Consider the following 26,619-nt stretch of genomic DNA (forward strand, 5'->3'; position numbering starts at 1 on the left):
ATTCTTTTTTAATTTTTAATTGCACCCCCACACATCTGTGAACATAGCACCTTGCATTCCAGTGCAGCGCCATTTCTCAAAAGGTTCAGGAACTTCATGAGTGTTTCTCATGTGTATGGAAGCCCATTGAAATGAATGTATTGAAGCTCCTATGGTGTGAATGGGGCCTTAAAGCAAACCTGTACTCAGAAGGCTGTGATACTCAGCACATGACACCTCTTCTCTCCAAACTTTCTAAATGGCTGCAGATTTGCAGTGCTTTACTGTAGAGCTGAAGGTATTAGAAGTTGAGCAAGCAGATGACAGATTTAAATTGTACTGTCACACAGCCCTATCACAGTCCTAGACATACACAGGGATCATTATCTGTAAAGCAGGGGCATTATCCTACAAAATAGTATTATGTTATTAAATTAATCCACGCAATCATACTGTGCTAAACTACATCGAATTATGACAATATGTTCTGACTTCAGAGAGAGATATAACTGAAAGAGCCTTTTTGTTATCTTTATTGGTGATTTTCATTTTAATTTTTTTTTATTATAAATTATGTTTACTGGCTGCTGCTATAGGATAATGCAGCTTATGTGTCAATGGCCTAGTTTTCCCATATGTGACCTACGAAAAAAAGAACAAGAGGGAAAGAAAGATAAGAATTAAATAAAATATGGAAGGAGGAAAAAAAAGAGAAAAAGAAAGGAAGGAAAGAAGGAAGGAATACATTTAACACAGAGCTCAGTAGAGTATTTCAAAAAAGAGCTGGATGCATTCATAGTTACATAGTTAGTCTGGCTGAAAAAAGACAAAAGTCTATCCAGTTCAACCATAAAAAAAAAACATTCCTAAATGTATAAAATATAATTGGTTATTAACATTTGTTGTCGACAATAACACCAGGGATTGTTGATTCAGGAAATATCAATTGTCTTCTGGGGTATGAGGGAGGAATGCATTTTTCCCTGCAGGAGTGAATTGAACCATGCTGTACATACACTGCTCAAAGAAATTAAAGGAACACTTTGAAAACACATCAGATCTCAATGGGAAAAAATATCATGCTGGATACCTATACTGATATGGACTGGGTAATGTGTTAGGAACGTAAGGATGCCCCATTGTTTGATGAAATGAAAATGATCAACCTACAGAGGACTGAATTCAAAGACACCCCGAAAATAAAAGTGAAAAAATGATGCAGCAGGATAGTCCATTTTGCTGAAATTTCATTGCAGCAACTCAAAATGGTACTCACTAGTTTGTATGGCCCCCACATGCTTGTATGCATGCCTGACAACATTGGGGCATGCGCCTAATGAGATGACAAATGGTGTCCTGAGGTATTTCCTCCAAGATTTGGACCAGGGCATCACTGAGCTCCAGGACAGTCTGAGGTGCAACCTGGCAGCGTCAGATGGACCAAAACATGATATCACAGAGGTGTTCTATTGGATTTAGGGCAGGCAAGTGTGGAGGCCATTCAATGGTATCAATTGCTTCATTATCCAGGAACTGCCTGCATACTCTTGCCACATGAGGCTGTGCATTGATGTGCACCAGGAGGAACCCAGGACCCACTGCACCAGCGTAGGGTCTGACAATGGGTCCAAGGATTTCATCCCAATACCTAATGGCAGTCAGGGTGCCATTGTCTAGCCTGTAGAGGTCTGTGCATCCCTCCATGGCTATGTCTCCCCAGACCATCACTGACCCACCACCAAAACAGTCATGCTGACAATGTTACAGGCAGAATAATGTTCTGCACTGCTTCTCCGGACCCTTTCACGTCTGTCACATGTGCTCAGGGTGAACGTGTTCTCATCTGTGAAAAGTACAGGGCACCATTGGCGGACCTTCCAATTCTGGTGTTCAATGCAAATGCCAATTGAGCTCTAAGGGGCTGGGCAGTGAGCACAGGGCCCACTAGAGGATGTCAGGCCCTCAGGCCACACTCATGAAGTCTGTTTCTGATTGTTTGGTCAGAGACATTCATACTAGTGGCCCACTGGAGGTCATTTTGTAGGGCTCTGGCAGTGATCATCCTGTTCCACACAAAGGAGCAGATACCGGTCCTGCTGATTGGTTAAGCACTTTCTACAGCCCTGTCCAGCTATCCTAGAGTAACTGCCTGTCTCCTGGAATCTCCTCCATGCTCTTGAGACTGTGCTGGGAGAGACAGCAAACCTTCTGGCAATGGTACGTATTGATGTGCCATCCTGGAGGAGTTGGAATGCCTGTGCAACCTCTGTAGAGTCCAGGTATCGCCTCATGCTACCAGTGGTGACACTGACTCTAGCCAAATGCAAAACTAGTGAAAAACAGTCAGAAAAGATGAGTAGGAAAAAACAATGTCAGTGGCCTTGTAAAACCATTCTTGTTTTGGGGTTCGTCTCATTGTTGCCCATCTAGTGCACCTGTTGTTAATTTCATTAACACCAAAGCAGCTGAAACTGATTAACAGCCCCTCTGCTACTTAACTGAACAGATCAATATCCCAGGAGTTTCATTCACTTGATGCTGTACAATGATTAAAAAGTGTTCCTTTAATTTGTTTGAGCAGTTTTTTGCCTTCTTCTGGATCAGCTGTGGGTATAGGGTATATGGAGGTTTTCTATGTATTTATTTTGTTTCTTTCTTTCCTTTCTTTTGAACTAGATGGGCTTGTGTATTTGTTCAGCCTGATTAACTGAGTAATGTAACTACATAAGGTGGTAGAAAAAGGAGAGTGAGACATAAGGTATGGAAAAAAAAGAGGGAACAAAGAAAGGAAGGAAGGGATAGAGAGAGAGATAAATAAAGAAAGAAAGGGAGGGATAAAGGAAGGAAAGAAATAAGAGAAGAGGGAGGAAGAAAGTAAGGAAAGTAGAGAAAGGTAGGGGAAGTAAGGAGCCAGAAAGTAAGGAAGGGGTAGAGGAAGGATGAAAGGAAGACGGATAGAGGGAGTACGGATTGAATAAAGGGAGGGATACTGGGGAAGTAAGGAGCCAGCAAGTAAGGAAGGGGTTAAAGAAAGCTGAAAGGAAGAGAAGGATAGAGGAAGGAAGGAAAGAAGGAAGGAAGGTAAGTAAAGTGGAAAACAAAATGACATTTCAGTAAAAAAAATTGCCCTTTAGCTCACCTCCTGCCTGACTCCAGTATTGTCAGTTTCTCACTCAGCCATTGTTCACAACTAATATTCCTCATATATATAACGCTGTATACAAATAAAATCCTGCTTATAAGACATAATCTCCTGGCACAGCTCATTCCCTGTAGCACTGTGCAGGGGACATTGTGCATGCACAGTCATTACCTCCTGTCACCTTGACGTGCCCGCCGCTGGGAAGCAAAATAATATTTGGAATCAAATCTGCTTTGCAGAAAATATAGCCGGCATTCGTCACATCACAAAATGAGGTTATTATCTCTGTTTGTTAGGAGGGATTGGGAAGGAAATCAGCCGTGCCCTTTTAAATATACAGTCATGGCCGAAATTGTTGGCACCCTTGATATTTCTCCAGGAAATCATGTATTTCTCACGAAACGTATTGCATTAACACATGTTTTGCTATACACATGTTTATTCCCTTTGTGTGTATTGGGACAAAACAAAAAAAGGGAGGAAAGAAAGCAAATTCGACATAATGTCACACAAACCTCCAAAAATGGGCTGGACAAAAGTATTGGCACCCTTTCACAACTGCGGATAAATAAGAATGTTACAAGCATGTGATGCTCCTGTAAACTCACCTGGGGCAAGTAACAGGTGTGGGCAATATAGAAATCACACCTGAAAGCAGATAAAAAGGAGAGACGTTCACTTAACCTTTGCATTGTGTGTCTGTCTGTGCCACACTAAGCATGGACAACAGAAAGAGGAGACGAGAACTGTCTGAGGACCTGAGAACCAAAATTGTGGCAAAATATCAACAATCTCAAGGTTACAAGTCCATCTCCAGAGAACTAGATTTGCCTTTGTCCACAGTGCGCAACATTATCAAGAAGTTTGCAACCCATGGCACTGTAGCTAATCTCCCTGGTCGTGGACGGATGAGGAAAATTGATGAAAGATTGCAACGCAGAATAGTCCGGATGGTGGATAAGCAGCCCCAAACATGTTCCAAAGACATTCAAGCTGTCCTGCAGGCTCAGGGAGCATCAGTGTCAGCGCGAACTATCCGTCGACATTTAAATGAAATGAAACGCTATGGCAGGAGACCCAGGAGGACCCCACTGCTGACACAGAGACATAAAAAAGCAAGACTACAGTTTGCCAAAATGTACTTGAGTAAGCCAAAAGCCTTCTGGGAAAACGTCTTGTGGACAGATGAGACCAAGATAGAGCTTTTCGGTAAAGCACATCATTCTACTGTTTACCGAAAACGGAATGAGGCCTACAAAGAACAAAACACAGTACCTACGGTAAAATATGGTGGAGGTTCAATGATGTTTTGGGGTTGTTTTGCTGCCTCTGGCACTGGGTGCCTTGACTGTGTGCAAGGCATCATGAAATCTGAGGATTACCAAAGGATTTTGGGTCGCACTGTAGGGCCCAGTGTCAGAAAGCTGGGTTTGCGTCCAAGATCCTGGGTCTTCCAGCAGGACAATGACCCCAAACATACGTCAAAAAGCACTCAGAAATGGATGGCAAAGAAGCGCTGGAGAGTTCTGAAGTGGCCAGCAATGAGCCCAGATCTAAATCCCATTGAACACCTGTGGAGAGATCTTAAAATTGCTGTTGGGAAAAGGTGTCCTTCCAATAAGAGAGACCTGGAGCTGTTTGCAAAGGAAGAGTGGTCCAAAATTCCGGGTGAGAGGTGTCAGAAGCTTATTGATGGTTATAGGAAGCGACTGATTTCAGTTATGTTTTCCAAAGGGTGTGCAACCAAATATTAAGTTAAGGGTGCCAATACTTTTGTCCAGCCCATTTTTGGGGTTTTGTGTGACATTATGTCATATTTGCTTTTCTGCCTCTGTTTTATATTTGTTCCAATACATACAAAGGGAATAAACATGTGTATAGCAAAACATGTGTTAATGCAATACCTTTTTTGTGTGAAATACTTGATTTTCAGGAAAAATATCAAGGGTGCCAACAATTTCGGCCATGACTGTAAATAAAAGAAGGGTTTCACAATGAGCAGAGAACTCCAGTTTTGGTTAAAATGTGCTGGTAATTTAAGCAGTTTTTACCTTAGAGCCCATAGAAGAGCAGGCAGATTTGTGGAAGGAAGAACTAGGGTACAGAAGTATTCTACAAATTCCTACAAATAGTAAGTTAAAGGAGATAAAATGTGTAGGATAGGACATAAAGCAGGACTTCACCCTAAAGGGGAAGTTCTGCTTTTTGTCCTCCTCTCCGCTAACATTTTTGGGCAAGGGGGGGTTAGTTAGGTTTGGTAGGTCCCAATTCCAGTTGGATCGCCTAGGCGATTCTCCCAAAAGTTTGCCTCTCCTCCACTGTCCACAGCCACTGTCACGCAGACCAATGTGTACATAATGTTCCCAGCCAACTATCTTTGAATACATCAGTTTCTGGGTTCCAGGGCGCAGCTGTGACCCATGATGCATTGTGTTTGAACATTGAATCCTTCTCCCACATGCATTTTCTGGATAGTGGAAGTAGCTTGAAGTTATTTGTAACAGTCTTTGTGCAGGTACTGCTGTGGCTCACTACCACCTATTGAGGACCATCAACCTGATGTTATGCAAGATGGCTGGGATTTTTTTTACAGTCTAGGGTAGTCCTTTAACCCGTGCTACCTAGAATTTCTCATCTCCTGTAACTCACACACATTAGAATTCATCTCCACGGCTCCTTCCTTTTCTTTGGCGGGGAGGAAGATAGGAGACCTAATCTGCTTGCTTGGGGAAGAGATAAAGACTGGGGCTTGCAGTAGGCAAAGAAATACATAATTCAGCGGAAAGATAAAATGATCATTAGCCATTGTTTTCCCCTCTCTCTTTTATACTGTTAATAGACACAGTCTCAGAGCGTTTTTAACCTTTTCTCTGATGTAGAAATGGTATAACAGTTTTCTGTTTTATTCTTTCCATCCTTATTCGTGCTGGCATCAGTGTCCCACATACTATAAAGTTGTGTTTTGTCTTTTAGAGAGTGTGTGGATTTTCTGAGCCCGCAGCTACTTCTCCATGGGGACAGTATATCCCATGTTCTGACACATATCAGAGCTCTGTACATTGTCTAGACTCACCAATGTCTGAAACATGATACTGTCAAAGCTACTTTAGATTTAATTTCAGCAGAGATAGTCAGAAAGAAAAATAGATACTTGTGTCCTCTTGTCCTCTAAGTTGGTAAGCAGGAAATTTATTTATATTATTAATAATAATAATAACAAAAATATTAGTAATAATAATAATATTCAAATTAATAATTTTATAAAGATTACACAAAAGTGTCTGAGTTTGGTTCATAGAAATCCAGTGCAGTTTAGAGTTCTTCTTGTTGTTTGGAGGTGACAGCAAAACAACAAATAAAGGAGCACTCCCAAACCTGTGAAAGTCAATAATCACAAGCCCAGGAATAGATAAAATTAAAATTCACTTTAATGTTGGGTTAAAAAGCATGGCATGTAGGAATGCCCAGATTGATACAGAACCAAGCCAGTGGAGAGGAGAAACACACTTACAGAAGCTGAGGCATGGCACATGATCCTGGACCCGACAGTGGGGTGTTCAGCCCAGGAGCCTCAGGACGTTTGGAAGAGTGTATGGATGGCAGAAGCCAGAATCAATGAAATGATGTGTTTGCCAGAAGTCACATGTCCCGGAACTGGATGTAATGTCATGTATACCTGGTGAAAGACCGCCTCAGCAATGGCTGGTGAGGGAAAATTGCATGATCTGAGGAAGGGCAAGTCCCTGATACATGTTATCATGATGATTGGTTTCTCTCCTTTGGTTTAACATGGTTTTAGTGCTCTCCTAGGCTTCCAGTTTGTCCTCACCAGCTGTTTGGGCAGTTTTTCATCAGGTGTACAACATCACATCCAGTTCTGGGACATGTGACTTCCGGTGGACACACCATCTCAGTGATCCCTGCAGCACATTCCTCCCACTGTCCTGAGGCTCCCGGGCTGAGCAACCTACTGTTGGGTCCAGGATCATATGTCATCCTTCAGCTTCTGAGAATATGTGTTTCTCCTCTCCAATGGCATGGTGATGTATCAATCTGTACACTCCTACATGTCATGCATTTTAAACCAACATTAAAGTGAATTTTGATTTTATTTGTTCCTGGGCTTGTGACTATTGACTTCCACAGAGTTGAGAGAGCACTCCTTTGTTATTTTGTGGTCATGTCTCATTGCTGGTTGGATGAGTTGTTGGAGTTATATATATAAATATCCCCTGGAGCTTCATTATGGTCAGTATTTGCATGTTTTGGAGGTAGCTGCAGTCATTTCTTTGCTTGTTTTCTCCAATATATAGTAATAATATAATAAAAGCCAGAACAATAAAAATAGTTCTGCTTGAATGCCCCTCCAAACCTGTGCCAGTTGGATCAATCTGGAAAAAAAAGACAGGAGCAATATAGACAGAATCGGCTTGTCAGACTGCAGTAGACTTCAACAAAATGGTGGCCATTTGCACACAGACACCAACTTCCTGTTGAATAAATGTAATGAGATGGGTAAAAGATGGCTTCAGCTTGGGTTCGCTGCCTGTAGAGCACTCCTCAGATACATTTAACCCTTAATCGTAGAGACCTCTATGATTAAGCCCTGAAAAGGTTAAACCACATATGAGGAGTTCTCTACAGGTGGAGCACAGGAGCTAAGCCATCTTTTACCCATCGCATTACATTTATGCAACAGAGAGTTGGTGTCTGTGTGCAGATAGCCAAACATTTGAATAATAACAGCCAGGGTACAATTTAGAGATACTTTCTAGGTAGGATCTTGTGCTACTCACATTAGACATATTCCTGATATACCACAATATGCAGCTACAGTAAAATATTTCAAAAAAGGTCTACCTTTTTTCATTAAAAAGCCACCATAGCCTGAGATTATGTTATCAGTCTGCTGCAAGCAGGAGGGTACATTTCCTCAGTCTCCTCTACCCCTAAAGATCAGACTGCAACATTGTAACTTTGTTACAAGTGACAAGGGCAGAGGCTGATCTGTCTCAGACATTTGTGAACATGGACTGTACAGGCAGTAGATGGTGACCCTGGAACGTGAAAAATGCAGATTAAAGCATCTTCAAGGGGGGTACTGCAATCTCTTTGAGAAGGAATAAATACCTGGAAGTCTTACACATATATATGCATGTGCTAAAAAATAAAATATGTCTGATGCTAGGTCTATGGTAAATGACAAATTGACACGTGTGACTGTCAGGTATGTGAGGGCAACAAAGGAGATAAAAAGCAAATTAAAAAAATTATTATTTTCACATTTAGGCTCTTTGGTATCAGGATGTGAAAATTTGTTAGTACCTGTTTAACACAAAAGGTGACATCTCCTTCATGGCCTGCATTCTTCCAGACATTACAGCATCTGAGCAGAGACAGCTTGGCCAGCAGGGTGTAATATACTGTCCTGTTATTCCAGTGTTTCATTCATTCTGTATACAGAGCTCGTGTGCCCTGTGTGTTCTTCTGTCTCTATGATGACATCATGTTCCTGCTGAATATCAACTACAGTGACCGCACTGAATCTTGAATACCGAAAGTGCACTCATGTTATGTCATCTTCTGGCAGAGATTAATGTAAAATCAAAAAACTCTGATCTATCAGTAATCTGCCCCAGTTTGGTCATGTGATTCTATCCAACAGATCTGCAGAATTTAAACTGTAACTTTTTGCCAATCCAGGCAAAACCTTTTTCTTTTTCTGCAGCATAAGGAAGGGTTAGAACCTCTTGCATGTATATATTATCATCTATTATCCGACCACTATTAGCAAAAATTTTTTATTAGTGAGAAAATAGGTTTAAGTTGTTGTTTGTGACTTTATTGTAGAGATTTATCTACTTCCTTTTATATCACTTAGACAGGAAGTGAAGAGATTCTTCATGGGTTTGAAGCTCCTAGTTCAATAACTTTTATAGTTAATTTCCAGCAAAATTATCCTTTGGTTTTAGCTAAACCTGGCAAAGTTGAGAGCCTTAGATTTGCATTGCTGTATGTGCATATGCTGGGGAGATTCACCTTAGTTGCTGTCCCAGTGTTTAGACGGTTTGGATATTTCCATTGTTCATGGTACTTGCTGAATTAGGAAGGGTAAATTTCCCAGTGGGAATTCCAATTGTGGTAACAATGATCAAAGTCAGGGTTTTCCTATGCTACACAAAGAAGACCAAAGAAAGAAAATCCAGTGCATCATGTGACCAGCCAGAAGATAAAAGAAAATGGTAAATACAAAATACCACAATATACTGCTGGGTGAGCTTAAAAGAAATATAACTTTTTTGTTCAGAAAAAACAAGACCTTTGGTCATACCTCCCAACTTTCTGAGATGAGAAAGAAGGAAATATTTTTGCATGGAGCATGTAGGAAAAGGGCACAGCCCCTGCCATGCCCCTGAAGACCATGAGGAAAAAATATGTTAAAAAATGATTGGTTAAACTGACAAATGCTGTTTTTCAATGTAACTTTTCCTATCTACTGTCTTTTCAAAATTATAGATGCAATATTTTGGAGGTTAGATGAAAGGATTCCTGCAATAAAACATTTGTGATATCTAAATAATACATTTGTTGTAGAGGTCAACATATCTGTCCAAAAATACTGAGGAAGAAAAGAGGGTGACATGTAACTGGTTCCAAAAGAGCGACTGTCCCCCCAAAAGAGGAACAGTTGGAAGCCATGGTAGAAATTTAGAGATGCAAGTAATACGGGGGGTCTTTCCCCAAATTTATAAAGAGTTGACAATGGTTACTGCAACTACAGGTAGGTGCAGGTAGCTTAAAAAAAAAACAAAATGATCTCACACACTTCACCTAGTGATCATGGATAATGCCAAAAATGTGAGACAGAGAGAACCAATCATATCAGTCCAGGTCTCAAAAACCCAAAACGCCTGCTTCAGGGCCATAATATTACCACTAAGCCACCAACCATCCAGTGTATGTCTGATCTACAAGCATTAGAGGTTTGACAATCCACCTGAATTTCTAGATCGAGAGATATGGTATGAACATCAGTCTATTAGTTTGTGCTGTCTACTTGATTTTAAAGAAGCAGGAATGTATTTGCACATATACTATGACTTGCTTTGCATGAATAGTTTCTAATGAGCCTAACAATATGCCAAATAATTGGTCAACAGGAATTTTCAAAGAAGGCGTTTTGTCGCTGTACCAGCAGAAGAAGCGAGGTGAGTACTGATGTGAGTGCTCTCAGGCTTGGTGCACACCTATGCAGTTTGATTTTGATCCCTTTTATAATGCTTTTTCAATTGTACTTTGCATTTTTGCCTCTTTTTTACCATGTTTTGTTCAGTTGTTTTTTTGTTAGAGGAAATTTTTTTGTTGCTGAGCAAAAAAAAAAAAAAAACAAAACACAAAAAAGCGGAAAAAAAAAACACTACATGCATTTCAGCAGCTTCTCCATTGAACTATATTGTGGCAAAAACACTGCTTTTTGCTTTTAAACAGTCCCTGACTCTTTCCAAAAACTCAGCAACTCAAAAAAACAGATGTGAACATGTCCCATAGGAAACCATGTTAAATGGACTGTTGTACGTTTCTGCAAAAAGCACTAAAAAATGCATTGGTGTGAGCCAGGCCTAATGCTTCTTTGCAGGTATGATATTTTATAAGCAATTTTTAGTAAGCATTAGAGTCACTTTAAAACCGCTGATGGAGTAGATTATGTGTGAGAATGCTTAGGAAATGTTGTGTTTTTCCTTTCCATAAATGATTCTCATTTATGAACCAACTTGGAGGCATTATGTCTATTCCCATCTGAAAGATTTGTGGCAACAATCTAAACACTCTTCTTGGTAAGCACAAGATTGCATCGGGGGGTTTAACATAGAAACTGTAGATCATTACTTGGTAGGATTTACCCTGTTGATGATCTTTGTATGCTTTAGGGCTGCTTCACACCCCTATGCATTTCCACAGCATTTTGTAGAAATGCACTACAGTCCATTTAACATGACTTACTATGGGACACGTTCACACCTCCGCATTTTCAGCTGGTGAATTTTTTTGGAAAGGGTCAGGAACTTTTTTAAAATGCAAAAAGTTGCATTTTTGGTTCTATAGACTTCAGTGGAGATGCTGCAGAAAAGCATGTAGTTTTTGCTGTGTTTTTGATGCGCTTTGTTATTTAATCTTCCTAGCAACAAGAAAAAAAACAAAACGCATAAAAACAGCATGTGCAAAAACACAAAACTCACCGCAAAATGCACTGCAGAAACGGATCAAATGCAAAACGGCATAGAGGTGAACCTAGCCTTAGTAAACAATCAAGTACTGCATTGCAATTGATCAGTTGAAGGTGTTCAGGTGATAATTTTGAATAGCAGAGTATCTTAACCTCCCTGGTGGTATTCCCGAGTGTAGCTCAGGGTTAACTTTCAGTACCAGAAGCGGTAACCCCGAGCTACACTTGGGATTACCCTGTGCTCCCACAATGTCCCCCCTGTAGCATCCCCGGCCATTTCTTCAGGCCGATGCCAGCATCCATCTTCTGGGTTCCATTCCCTGCGAGTGTCGGGACGTACGGGGGACGGAACCGGCAGGAAATTCAAACATATTAAAAGTGACATTCACTAAATACACTAAAATCTCATAGTATAACATTACTGTATCAAACCATTTCATATACATTTTGTCCCGAGTGCTTTGTTCTGTGCCCTGCCTGCATTTTTACTGTTCTTTCTGCCTGGAAACTGAGAAACGCCCATGGTGTCCAAAAAGCATCCCTTTAGGTCAAAATCGGTTTTAAACCAGCTAGAGAACAGCGATAGTAAATTAGAACTACTTGCAGAATTAAGTGATGATTCGTGGGGAAATTCGTCATCAGACACTGAAAACGATTTTGTGACTACAGTAAGCTCAGTGATGTGTGAACTTGGAGCTCTATTTCAAATTTCATTGTTTTTGGTTTGATTATATTATTGAATTAAATTTATTATTTTTTATGATTATTTATATTATAATTTATGATTTCGTTTCAAATTTTATCATACCCGGGATGTTTACTAGACTCTTGTTTGGACAGATTTCAGTGAGTTATTCCTAAGAATTACAGGCCTACAATAAAAAAAACAACATATTTCCATGCAAAAAAAGTACCACTTTGAGCACAGAAATACTGACATAATCATACCACTATGGAGGGTTATAAACTTTTTGTGCTCCGGAACTATTGTACTATTCAACTGTGCTCTCATATCTATCATAAATAATGTTTACTTTATTATTTACATCTTTTGAGAACTTTGATATTTATAGTGTGTTTTGAAGTCCCTCTGCTATGTGTAGAACTTTTTATGGTTCTCTTTGGGGGGGCCCTTGTTCATACAGGCCCCTTTATATATACTTCTTGTGCATTACTGTAGATTAATGGTTTTGGAATATCATTATTTTGAATATATTAAATATCATTGTCATATTTTTTATTATGGCAATGGTGTGGTGATTAGCCTGGTGGTCTTGGCACACCAAAATGGCAGCCTTACTCACGGGGTTGTTTATCTCCCCTGCATGATGAGACATCCTTTGGAAAATCCATGATATATTGTGGTTATGTAAGTTTTTATCTAATATGGAATTTGTTGATAAATAATAGGAATATGCAGAAAGCTTGATTGTAAAATCACTGTTTATGTTCCAGAGTGGTATCCTATCCCTGAAAATAATTTGTATATGTTCTAAACGTTTTGGTTCACTGGCTGAACAAACCAACAATCAAAAAAAGATGGTTGTGGGATGAATGTCAGCTGGGGGGGAACCACTGGAACTATCTTATGCTGTATTGTAACATTCTACATTTCACAGTCCTTCAGTACTGTTTGGAATGCAAACTATGTTTAAGTCCTCATGCACGCTGGACGTTTTTACAGCGGCTGTTTTTGATTTTTGACGTTTTTTTCTACAGCTAGTAAACTCCCCAGCATGTTATCCTATGTGTCTATGCACGCATAGACTGTAATCAATATTTTTTGGCTGGGAAGTTTTTTGGCTGGAAAAAAAACCCAGTACTAGTGGGTTTCTAGAAGAGTTTTTTAGCTGTAAAAACGCTCTAATGCTAAAAAACACAGCAAAACTGCGCAAACCAGCGTTTTTGGACATTTTTTTTTACCCAAAAATGCTAAATGCTAAACAAAAGCTGAAAAACTTATGTTTTTAACATGAGTTTACACAGCTAACATTACCAGCATTATCAAAACATCCCATGTATATGAGGGCTCATACATTTGGCATATGCTTTAATCTGTATAAATAAACAATTACTATTTTAAAGAATCAGTTCTTGTTAATACGTTGCCTTTAAAATTCCGTCATGAGTGCAATGTTTGGATGTTTATAATATAGGGATGGTGGTAATCACACGCAAAGCTTGAAGGATGCAGAGTTGTGGCTTTCAGCCATTAAGGACTCCAAGTCACACAAAAAGCATAGAGATGAGGGCCCCGTGTGAGAATTGAACTCACAACTTTCAGATTATGAGACTGATGCGCTACCTACTGCGCTAACAAGGCTGAGTGCCAAAGGATGTGCACTTGTCTCAGCTGGCCACCACACTTGGAAGATGATGGTGGTGCTAGTTTTCTTTTCACTTTGGTTTTCTCTATTTCTCCCAAAGGACCATTGATAGTTTTCCCATAGGACCATTGATAGTTTTCCCATAGGACCATTGATAGTTTTCCCATATGGTCTAGTGGTTAGGATTCCTGGTTTTCACCCAGGCGGCCTGGGTTCAACTCCCGGCATGGGAAATGCAAGAGGTTTTAATGACACGCTTGCTCCTGGTGCTTAAACCTGCCAAGCTGTTTTTCCCTTGCAACCTCAAATCATTCCCTAGTTGGCAAAGTACCAAGTAACACAACATACATACCTGAGTCACACTAATCAATATATAACTGGTAGAATGCTAAAATGACACCATTTTGTCTAAGGTTTATAAAGCTGTGAGCAGCTGGTTGACCTCAGGATAATCAGATGGATTACCCCGTGTTTACAGTGCTTGGTTCATTAGACCCAGTTGCGGAACGCAATCGATAACGCACATGTGCTCTGCTACAACAACATTACATAGTGACCACTGAAGACTTCTAAGCATATGCTTTGATTCTAGATGTTTAGTTTCACATTGAAATAATGTTTTACAACTCCAGATTCAATGTCTAGATATATTTGGTGGAGGAAATGTGCTAAACGCACTTTTTGCACTCAGGATATTTTCCCACAAGAATTGTAAACACACATAAAATTGATTGCTGTGTCAGACTTTGATATACAATATGATTACAATTAGGTGAACATGCAGAGCACTCAACCCACAGCCTATTATATCACAATATTATGTGAGTCCAATTGTTTTAACAATCCTAAACAGTGCACAAAAGAATACAAAAGATAATATGCAATAATGATATGCATCTAATATAAATTCCAAATAATCTTTCATTGTCTGCCAACAATCTTTGATCTACCTTAACATCGTATGACAAAGATGTTCTTCAGCCTGGGCTCACATATATGCAGTGTGGTATAGCACATGTGATTCGCACAGGAACCGCACTCCTGTGCAAATCACATGCGATTTGTGTGCGGTGCAATTGGAGCCATACATTTTGTATGGCTCTAATCGCACCACACCAAAAAGGTGCAGGACCCTTTTTTTGGTCTGCACTAGAATCGTATTCACACCTATGCGATCCGATTCTGCACATTGCACCGCGTTTTGCAGACCGGTTTCGGGGTGTTAACTTAACATACACACCTGCAGTGTTTCGCATGAACAGGGTGCGATTCTGATGCGGTGCGGAATTCGCACACAAAACGCTGCGAATTCCGCACCGCATCAGTGTGAACCAGGGCTCAAACCAACACCTCCACCCATGCGATCATAGAAACTCACTAAACTGAACGGACTCCTAAATCAAAAGAAGGTCAGAGGGGGTTTACACAATAAATTCTCCACTATCAAGCCTGTCCTTTACCCAATGTTCCACATTCCTCATTTGGCAGGTGCTGACTGACATGGACATCTCATATCCCCTCAAAGCAAAAATTCCCATGGTGTGATATTGTAAAAACACTTTATTAAAAACAGTAAAATCGAAGTAAAAAACTCACACGTGCTGCACCTAGCAAAAAATGACATTGGGGCAGTCTTGCTGTTGTGTGGATTGCGCCTTCACTTGCAAAAGGGTCCAACTCTTAACTAGCACCTGCTCCTCTGTACTGGTATAATGACATCATCACTCAGCGCATTACATCCAATTCTAGTCTCGTTCTGAAGAGATCAAAGTAGTTTTTGCTACCACAGGCCTTAGAACCCAAACTAAAGCTATTTGCTGTAATGTATTAATGTGCGTTAAGGCAGGTATTAACTTGTGGTGCCTTAAGGCAGCCCATTAATTTTGAATGGACTGCCAACATATCACAACAGATAAACATACACAACCCTTTTTCAAACTGCACACCATGCACGGTATATGCACTACTGTACAATGCAGAATGGTGCCACTGACAATGAATGGCACATCAACACATTGAGCACGTGCGTTGTCATGCGTTGTGGCAACATGCATCAACATGTGCTCTTTAGCAAATGCACAAGTGTGAATGGGCCCTTATATACCTGACCCATTAACCCTTTGTATTCTGACAGCCAGATACATGTCCAATAATTAAAAATATCATCATAGCTTCCTGCTTTGTTTTGCTTTTTTCCCCTCTTTTTTATCTTTAGACATCGGACAAAATAATTTTCTTCCCATAGTTTTACCTGCAACAGTGTTAATCACTCAATACAAGTGAAATAAGCCACTAAGAGCTATCTATAAAACAATTCACATTTGACACTCAACTCTATCTCTCTGCTCCTCATCTTATTCAATCAGTTTCCTCAACTATCACTAATTTACTAAGAGGCATATCAGCCTGGATGTCACATTACTTCCCCAAACTCAATCTACTCAAAGCTGAGCTCATAATATTTCCTTCCCCATGTGCCCCTTCCCAACTTGATTGATGGTACAACTATCAACCTGTCCCCACATGCCAAGGTGGACACTGTACTCTCCTTTTGGCCCCACATCCAATTATAGTTTTCAAAAAAGCTTTTGCAAACTCCTAGTGGGCTTTCATGTGTTTCGCAATGAGGAGATGCTTTAGTCTAGCCAGTCTGCCATAAAGCTCAGATAGCTGAAGTGCTTTCGTGATGGTTGTCCTTTTGGAACTCTGTCCCATCTCCACACAGAATGTCGGGAGCTCAGAATGACAATCGGGTTCTTGGTCACCTCTCTTTCTAAGGCCCTTTCTCGCAATTGCTCAGTTTGGCCAAGTGACCAGCTCTTGGAAGAGTCCTGGCTGTGTCAAATGTCTTCCTTTTGAGAATTATGGAGGCCACTGTGCTCTGAGGAGTCTTCAGTGCAGCAGAATTTGTTTTGTAGCCTTCCCCAGATCTGCGATTTGCAATAATTGTGTCTTTGAGCTCTGCAAGCAGTTCCTATGGTCTTTGCTCTGATATAGTATGCATTGGCAGCTGTGAGCCCTTTTATAGAGAGATGCGTGACTTTCCAAATCATGTCCAATCAATTTAATTTACCACAGGTAGACTCTAATCAAGGTGCAGAAACATCTCAGCAACAATCAAGAGAAATGGGAGGCACCTGAGCTAATTTCAAGTGTTGCAAAGGGTCTGAATACTTATGCAAAAGTGATAATTCAGTGTTTCCTTTTTCATAAATTCTCAAACATTTCTAAAATTGTTTTCACTTTGTCATTATGAAAAAAATGAATTTAAACAAAAGACATGATGGTAGGTTAATTGGCCTTACCAAGTGTATGCATGAATGTGAGTTAGGGACCTTAGATTGTAAGCTCCTTGAGGGCAGGGTAGGGTTGCCACCTCATCCTTTTTAAACCAAACACATTAATTACACAGGTTCAGAGGCTAATTTAATGCAGATAAGGCACTAAGTGAGTTTAATTATCATCTTAATCAACCACAGAACCTGTGTAATTAATGTGTGTTCAGTTTTAAAGGGATGAGGTGGCAACCCTAGGGCAGGGACTGATGTGAATGTACAATATATGTAAAGTGCTGCGTAAACTGATGATGCTATATAAGTACCTGTAATAAATAAATAAATAAATAGTAGTGTCAGGCAGCAACATAAGAAATTATAAAAAAGTGAAGGGGGGCTGATTATATATATTTATATATATATATATATATATATATATATATATATATATACATATATTTTTATATATATATATTTATATATATTTATATATATATATATATATATACATATATATAAAATTTTTAGTCTTCCAAAAAAAAGTTCCAGAGGTTATTATACAGGATTTATTATTATTATTAATATACAGGTTGTCTTTTTAATATAAAGTCCCATTAAAATAGTTTGGGTATTTACACGTTATTTTTTTAATATTCATACAAAGCTGACAATTTTTCAATGACCGGCCGAATCACACTCTTATCATATCACTCTGAGATCACAGTAGCGATTGGTAGTATTTTATCTCTCAGCACCTTCCACAAAACCTAAAATCCTAAAATAAAAATGTGATATATTGCAGCTTACCAGTCTTTAGATGTGGTAGCTGCATTAGTTTTTCTATTCAGGATAAAAAGATTTCATGTAAATACAGAAAAATACATGTTGATCTCAGAAATGCAGTTTCCTTCTTACATCCTGTGCACCAAACTGATATATCAAACAATGTGATCAGTTTTCCTAGCTATCTTCTGTGAAAAAAAAGACCTCCTATGTAATGGAGATGAGGAGAGGATGAGGGGCTTGTAGTTTAAATCAGTGAGCAGCCTAGAGTGACAACATCTGTACAGTGAGTGAATGTTGCCTCTCTAGGACAGGAGGTATGTTACTGGCAGAATCACCAGGTGAAAATAAATGTAAAAACTCAAACAATAAACTGGAACTAAAATATCTCAATAAACTTTAACCATTTTCAGTCCTTATGCTGCTAACATTAGAAAATACGTAGGACGGTTTAAATATATTTACTTGTTTTAAACTTTTTTTAAAATGTCTTCAATTGCTTTCTGGTTTCTGGACTAGGCCAATATGATGTCATACATCCCACAAGTCTTCTTGGGCATTTTGTTTTCATGTGGAGGAGGGCCTGTGACTAGACAGTGAAGAAGTAGCAGCAGACTGATGAGTTCAGCTCTCAGTCACTGTGCTCTCTCCTATCAATACGTCCCTCAATAGCACTGTAGAACAACTGTTTGGGTCCAGGTGCTGCTTCATCTCCACAAGTCTGAGCTCTGCTGTACAAGTGAATGAAAAAGAATGATACCAGGTAAATTTCAGGTGCTTACACTGTTTGCATTTACCTTTAAGGATGGGAGCTGAACAAGCATTGTATATTATAGCACCTTTTGATACACAATAAAAATTATTACAGTATAAGATTTTTTTTTTAAACAGGCAGGCGGATATTGAATTTTGTAATATGTAAATATTTCATTTTAACACATTTCCATTATGAGGATAAATTGTGTCACTTTAATACATTGACTTCCATCCAGAAACCATCAACACTTAAGCAGTCCCAGAGTAATAGATCTTTCAGATTAACAGCTCTTTTATCATGTATCTCTGGAGATCTGTACGCCTTGTTTATAAGTATACAGGACTGTGATTTATACATTATTGTTTCAGCTTAACGCATTTGCCCTTGATTGACGGCTCATGTTAACGCAACATCTATTTCTCGATTAGAGGATCGTCTACTACAAAGCTGTGTCCTGCTCGGCATTGTAATTACAGTTTAATATCTTCATGGCTGCAAAATATCAATCAAGCTTCATATTCATCTGATGCTTTAGGGCTGATAAGGGAGCTGGATGGGATGTGGGGTTTGGAATGCAATCCTTGTTTTCAACAACAACTGTTACTTTTCAGCCTTGAGAGCCAATGAGGGCAGCAAATAAAAAGTCACATGGCTGAAAACTATGATTGTTATTAGAGATGAGCGAATTATTCAAAAATTCGATTCGGCTAATTCGCCGAATTTGAGGAAGAAATTCGATTCGATGCAAATTTATTCGCTGCGAATTTAACTTATAAAAAGGGTTTCTAGGCTTCAGAGAGCCTTTATATTAGTGCAGAACACTGTACCTTTAATTTAAATGCCCTTGGAGATGAGGAAGGAGAAGGAGAAGGAGAAGGAGAAGGATGAGAAGAAGGAGAAGGAGAAGGATGAGAAGAAGGAGAAGGATGAGAAGAAGGAGAAGGATGAGGAGAAGGAGAAGGATGAGAAGAAGGAGAAGGATGAGAAGAAGGAGAAGGAGAAGGAGAAGGATGAGAAGAAGGAGAAGGAGAAGGATGAGAAGAAGGAGAAGGAGAAGGATGAGAAGAAGGAGAAGGATGAGAAGAAGGAGAAGGAGAAGGATGAGAAGAAGGAGAAGGATGAAAAGAAGGAGAAGGATGAGAAGAAGGATGAGAAGGATGAGAAGAAGGATGAGAAGAAGGAGAAGGATGAGAAGAAGAAGGATGAGAAGAAGAAGAAGGATGAGAAGAAGGAGAAGGATGAGAAGAAGAAGAAGGATGAGAAGAAGAAGAAGGATGAGAAGAAGAAGAAGGATGAGAAGAAGGAGAAGGATGAGAAGAAGAAGAAGGATGAGAAGCAGAAGAAGGATGAGAAGAAGGAGAAGGATGAGAAGAAGAAGAAGGATGAGAAGAAGAAGAAGGATGAGAAGAAGGAGAATTCCAAGCCGGCAAAAAGTGTATCTGCAGAGCTCCGCTATTTCTTAGCGGAGCTCTGCAGATACACTTAGCGGAGCTCTGCAGATACACTTTTTGACGGCTTGGAATTCTTCTTATTTTCATCCTACTTCTTCTTCTTCTTCTTCTTCTTCTTCATCCTCATCCTCATCCTCAGAAGAAGAGGATGAGGATGAAGAAGAAGAAGAAGAAGAAGAAGTAGGATGAAAATAAGAAGAATTCCAAGCCGGCAAAAAGTGTATCTGCAGAGCTCCTCTATTTCTGACAGATACACTTTTTCCCGGCTTGGAATTCTTCTTATTTTCATCCTACTTCTTCTTCTTCATCCTCATCCTCATCCTCTTCTTCTTCTTCTGAGGATGAGGATGAAGAAGAAGAAGAAGAAGAAGAAGAAGTAGGATGAAAATAAGAAGAATTCCAAGCCGGCAAAAAGTGTATCTGCAGAGCTCCGCTAAGTGTATCTGCAGAGCTCCGCTATTTCTGACAGTTCTCTGACATTCACATTTACAGCGGTTGAAACATTGTATCTATTTGTTTCCATAAATGGAAACAAATAGATACAATGTTTCAACCGCTGTAAAATGTGAATGTCAGAGAACTGTCAGAAATAGCGGAGCTCTGCAGATAGACTTAGCGGAGCTCTGCAGATACACTTTTTGCCGGCTTGGAATTCTTCTTATTTTCATCCTACTTCTTCTTCATCCTCATCCTCATCCTCAGAAGAAGAAGAAGAGGATGAGGATGAAGAAGAAGAAGAAGAAGAAGAAGAAGTAGGATGAAAATAAGAAGAATTCCAAGCCGGCAAAAAGTGTATCTGCAGAGCTCCTCTATTTCTGACAGATACACTTTTTCCCGGCTTGGAATTCTTCTTATTTTCATCCTACTTCTTCTTCATCCTCATCCTCTTCTTCTTCTTCTGAGGATGAGGATGAAGAAGAAGAAGAAGTAGGATGAAAATAAGAATTCCAAGCCGGCAAAAAGTGTATCTGCAGAGCTCCGCTAAGTGTATCTGCAGAGCTCCGCTATTTCTGACAGTTCTCTGACATTCACATTTACAGCGGTTGAAACATTGTATCTATTTGTTTCCATAAATGGAAACAAATAGATACAATGTTTCAACCGCTGTAAAATGTGAATGTCAGAGAACTGTCAGAAATAGTGGAGCTCTGCAGATACACTTAGCAGAGCTCTGCAGATACACTTTTTCCCGGCTTGGAATTCTTCTTATTTTCATCCTACTTCTTCTTCTTCTTCTTCTTCATCCTCATCCTCATCCTCAGAAGAAGAAGAAGAATGAAAAGAAGAAGAAGAAGAATGAAAAGAAGAATTAAAAGAAGAAGAAGAATGAAAAGAAGTAGAAGAAGAATGAAAAGAAGAATGAGAAGAATGAAAAGATTCTTCTTCTTCTTCTTTTCATTCTTCTTTTCATTCTTCTTCTTTTCATTCTTCTTCTTCTTCTTTTCATTCTTCTTTTCATTCTTCTCATTCTTCTTTTCATTCTTCTCATTCTTCTTCTCATTCTTCTTTTCATTCTTCTTCTCATTCTTCTTTTCATTCTTCTTCTTCTTTTCATTCTTCTTTTCATTCTTCTCATTCTTCTTTTCATTCTTCTTTTCATTCTTCTTCTCATTCTTCTTTTCATTCTTCTTCTTTTCATTCTTCTTTTCATTCTTCTTCTTCTTTTCATTCTTCTTCTTCTTCTTCTTTTCATTCTTCTTTTCATTCTTCTCATTCTTCTTCTCATTCTTCTTTTCATTCTTCTTCTCATTCTTCTTTTCATTCTTCTTCTTCTTTTCATTCTTCTTTTCATTCTTCTCATTCTTCTTTTCATTCTTCTTTTCATTCTTCTTCTCATTCTTCTTTTCATGAAGAAGAAAAGAAGAATGAGAAGAATGAAAAGAAGAATGAAAAGAAGAAGAAGAAGAATGAGAAGAAGAATGAAAAGAAGAATGAAAAGAAGAATGAGAAGAATGAAAAGAAGAAGGAAAAGAAGAATGAAAAGAAGAAGAAGAGGAATGAAAAGAAGAAGAAGAATGAAAAGAAGAATGAAAAGAAGAAGAAGAATGAAAAGAAGAAGAAGAAGAATGAAAAGAAGAATGAAAAGAAGAAGAAGAGGAATGAAAAGAAGAAGAAGAATGAAAAGAAGAATGAAAAGAAGAAGAAGAATGAAAAGAAGAAGAAGAAGAATGAAAAGAAGAATGAAAAGAAGAAGAAGAATGAAAAGAAGAAGAAGAAGAATGAAAAGAAAAAGAAGAAGAATGAAAAGTAGAATGAAAAGAAGAAGAGGAATGAAAAGAAGAAGAAGAAGAATGAAAAGAAGAAGAAGAAGAATGAAAAGAAGAATGAGAAGAATGAAAAGAAGAAGAGGAAGAATGAAAAGAAGAATGAAAAGAAGAAGAAGAATGAAAAGAAGAAGAAGAATGAAAAGAAGAATGAAAAGAAGAAGAAGAAGAATGAAAAGAAGAATGAGAAGAATGAAAAGATTCTTCTTCTTCTTCTTTTCATTCTTCTTTTCATTCTTCTTCTTCTTTTCATTCTTCTTCTTCTTCTTTTCATTCTTCTTTTCATTCTTCTCATTCTTCTTTTCATTCTTCTCATTCTTCTTCTCATTCTTCTTTTCATTCTTCTTCTCATTCTTCTTTTCATTCTTCCTCTTCTTTTCATTCTTCTTTTCATTCTTCTCATTCTTCTTCTCATTCTTCTTTTCATTCTTCTTCTCATTCTTCTTTTCATTCTTCTTCTTCTTTTCATTCTTCTTTTCATTCTTCTTCTTCTTCTTTTCATTCTTCTTCTTCTTTTCATTCTTCTTTTCATTCTTCTCATTCTTCTTCTCATTCTTCTTTTCATTCTTCTTCTCATTCTTCTTTTCATTCTTCTTCTTCTTCTCATTCTTCTTTTCATTCTTCTTCTTCTTTTCATTCTTCTTTTCATTCTTCTTCTCATTCTTCTTTTCATGAAGAAGAAAAGAAGAATGAGAAGAATGAAAAGAAGAATGAAAAGAAGAAGAAGAAGAATGAAAAGAAGAATGAGAAGAAGAATGAAAAGAAGAATGAAAAGAAGAATGAGAAGAATGAAAAGAAGAATGAGAAGAATGAAAAGAAGAATGAAAAGAAGAAGAAGAAGAATGAAAAGAAGAATGAAAAGAAGAAGAAGAAGAATGAAAAGAAGAAGAAGAAGAATGAAAAGAATAATGAAAAGAAGAAGAAGAATGAAAAGAAGAAGAAGAAGAATGAAAAGAAGAATGAAAAGAAGAAGAAGAATGAAAAGAAGAAGAAGAATGAAAAGAAGAATGAAAAGAAGAATGAGAAGAATGAAAAGATTCTTCTTTTCATTCTTCTTCTTCTTTTCATTCTTCTTCTTCTTCTTTTCATTCTTCTTTTCATTCTTCTCATTCTTCTTCTCATTCTTCTTCTCATTCTTCTTTTCATTCTTCTTCTTCTTTTCATTCTTCTTTTCATTCTTCTCATTCTTCTTTTCATTCTTCTTTTCATTCTTCTTCTCATTCTTCTTTTCATTCTTCTTCTTCTTTTCATTCTTCTTTTCATTCTTCTTTTCATTCTTCTTCTCATTCTTCTTTTCATGAAGAAGAAAAGAAGAATGAGAAGAATGAAAAGAAGAATGAAAAGAAGAAGAATGAAAAGAAGAATGAAAAGAAGAAGAATGAAAAGAAGAAGAAGAAGAATGAAAAGAAGAATGAAAAGAAGAAGAAGAATGAAAAGAAGAAGAATGAAAAGAAGAAGAAGAAGAATGAAAAGAAGAATGAGAAGAATGAAAAGAAGAAGAAGAAGAATGAAAAGAAGAATGAAAAGAAGAAGAAGAATGAAAAGAAGAAGAAGAAGAATGAAAAGAAGAATGAGAAGAATGAAAAGAAGAAGAAGAATGAAAAGAAGAAGAAGAATGAAAAGAAGAAGAAGAAGAATGAAAAGAAGAATGAAAAGAAGAAGAAGAATGAAAAGAAGAAGAAGAAGAATGAAAAGAAGAATGAAAAGAAGAATGAGAAGAATGAAAAGATTCTTCTTCTTCTTTTCATTCTTCTTTTCATTCTTCTTCTTCTTTTCATTCTTCTTCTTCTTCTTTTCATTCTTCTTTTCATTCTTCTCATTCTTCTTTTCATTCTTCTCATTCTTCTTCTCATTCTTCTTTTCATTCTTCTTCTCATTCTTCTTTTCATTCTTCCTCTTCTTTTCATTCTTCTTTTCATTCTTCTCATTCTTCTTCTCATTCTTCTTTTCATTCTTCTTCTCATTCTTCTTTTCATTCTTCTTCTTCTTTTCATTCTTCTTTTCATTCTTCTTTTCATTCTTCTCATTCTTCTTTTCATTCTTCTCATTCTTCTTCTCATTCTTCTTTTCATTCTTCTTCTCATTCTTCTTTTCATTCTTCTTCTTCTTTTCATTCTTCTTTTCATTCTTCTCATTCTTCTTTTCATTCTTCTTTTCATTCTTCTTCTCATTCTTCTTTTCATGAAGAAGAAAAGAAGAATGAGAAAAATGAAAAGAAGAATGAAAAGAAGAAGAAGAATGAAAAGAAGAATGAGAAGAAGAATGAGAAGAAGAATGAAAAGAAGAATGAAAAGAAGAATGAAAAGAAGAAGTATTCCAGTACAGCAAAAAGTGTATCTGCAGAGAGCTCCGCTATTTCTGACAGTTCTCTGACAGTTCCTTCACATTTACAGCGGTTGAAACATTGTATCTGTTTCCGAATAAAAACATCTGTATCCTAAATGGAAACAAATAGATACAATGTTTCAACCGCTGTACATGTGAAGGAACTGTCAGAGAACTGTCAGAAATAGCGGAGCTCTCTGCAGGGACACTTTTGCCGGCTGATCGGGAAAAATCCGATTCGCGTACCCGAAGTATTCTAATATTCGGATTCGCCGCGAATCGAATTTTTCCTGAAATTCGAAACGAATTCCACTTCGCCTGGTTCGATTCGCTCATCTCTAATTGTTATGGCAAGGAACGCAATACAGCATAGTAACCTGTGCCTAATGAGTTATTTGGGAAGAATGTGTTAGAGATTCTGTATATAACCCTACACAACAGACAGTGCACAGTCTACAAGTGTGTTTATCGGCTTCTTCTCTTAAAACAGGAAAAAGGAACTTTATAATAGAGAAAAGCCATACAATTTAACCATAGATGTAGCTACAAACTTATAAACACTGCCACCTACTGACTGAAGAATATATCTCCAGTGAACACTGACACAGATGTAGTTGTTGTACAAAAATACATGCACACTATTCCAAAACCCCAACTCAACAACTCCTTATAATTCAATTTCGGATTGGTTCAATAAATGTTTCTTGTAAGTGGTTGAATCTGGCTCTGGTTTTAACGCTACGCAAGCAACATAGGACATTTGGCTGGGATGCCCGTATTGCTTCTGGTGGATTTCCTGATTGAAGCCTCTTGTGTTCTAGTTTCTTCTTTTACAATATTTGGATTGTCTGCATTCATTTCTATTTCTGTGTCACTTTGTTGCTTATCTTCATGTGACACCAATGGGGAATTTCCCTCAGTTTGAAATGTTTGTATTAGTTAATGTAATTTTAACACACTGACGTTTCATCAACAATTACACTTCTACTGATGGTTACCTTGTTTGTGTCTTGGTGTAAAATTCTGTATCCCTTTTGAGACTCAATGTACCCCACATAGGCTATACACATAGGCTTTGCTTCCAGAAATTATTAGATGGTTCAAATTTGGAGCTTTTTCTTTCCACAGTCCATATAGAGTTTTATCAGTTGATTTTCCTGGTAGTCGATTTTGGAGATAGCATGTAGTCATAATTTCCTCCACCATTTATGTGGTTGGCATATCTGTATCAAACAGCATGGTTCTTTCACTCTCACATAGAGTGTGGTTCATTCTTTCTGCAGCCCTGTTTTGTTTTAGGTTGTATGGTACAGTAATTTGAAATATTATGCTATGCTTTCTGAGAATCGCTTGTGTACTATCACCTGTTTATTCAGTTCCATTGTCTGTGAGCAATACACTCGGCATTTTGCTACATTTGTTGCTTGTTTGAGCCAAATACTGTTTAAGTTTCTCTGATAATTCACTTTGTTGTTAGCAGATATAGTGTACTATCCCTGGCGTAATCATCTATAAAAGCGAGAAAATGCCTCTTCTTTCCTGGAGTCTGTATCTCCACTGAACCACAAAGATCTGAATGAATTAGGTCCAGAGGTTGCTTAGCTCTGCTGTTACACTTTTGAAAGGCTTTTCTTGTCACTTTTCCTTTTATACAGCTGGTGCATTTCATTGTTTGATCACATGGACTAATTTGTATTCCACATGCATAGTCATTCTCAGTTAATTTCTTTATTATGTCAGGATTTCTGTGCCCAAGTCATCTGTGTCATGTGTCAATGCACTTTGAATGTTTTTCCTCCTTGGCCGTATTAACCACCTCATTGCAGTTCTGCTGATACAGTTCTTCTGTAATTTTAGCTTTTGAAAGTAAAATATCCCTTTTTGTTATGGCATAACTGTCATCCTGGAAGGTCACTACATTGCCTTGTTTTGTGAGCTTCTTTACTGACAAAAGATTAGTTTCAAGAACAGGGGCACACGGGGCATTTTTCACTGGTATCTTTCTGCTGACACTCTGGGAAATAGGATAGTAAAGAAAATTGTCTCCCATTTCTTCCGAGTCCATTATTTGCCCATTAGCTGTGGTAAATTT

General features: G+C 38.1%; 2 non-coding genes across 2 annotated transcripts; one reads left to right on the forward strand and one right to left on the reverse strand.

Moving 5' to 3' along the window:
* Window positions 1-13,595: 13,595 nt before the first annotated feature.
* TRNAM-CAU (transfer RNA methionine (anticodon CAU)) lies at window positions 13,596-13,668 on the reverse strand. The gene has a single exon. It is a non-coding gene; the product is annotated as a tRNA-Met (tRNA).
* A 165-nt stretch (window positions 13,669-13,833) lies between these two features.
* Window positions 13,834-13,905, forward strand: TRNAE-UUC (transfer RNA glutamic acid (anticodon UUC)). Its single transcript has one exon. It is a non-coding gene; the product is annotated as a tRNA-Glu (tRNA).
* The last annotated feature ends 12,714 nt before the right edge of the window (window positions 13,906-26,619 follow it).

This window comes from Staurois parvus, unplaced genomic scaffold (assembly GCF_062004578.1).
Source record: "Staurois parvus isolate SC_StPar_1 unplaced genomic scaffold, SC_StPar_1.0 ptg000249l, whole genome shotgun sequence".
In the NCBI taxonomy this organism is placed as follows: Eukaryota; Metazoa; Chordata; class Amphibia; order Anura; family Ranidae; genus Staurois; species Staurois parvus.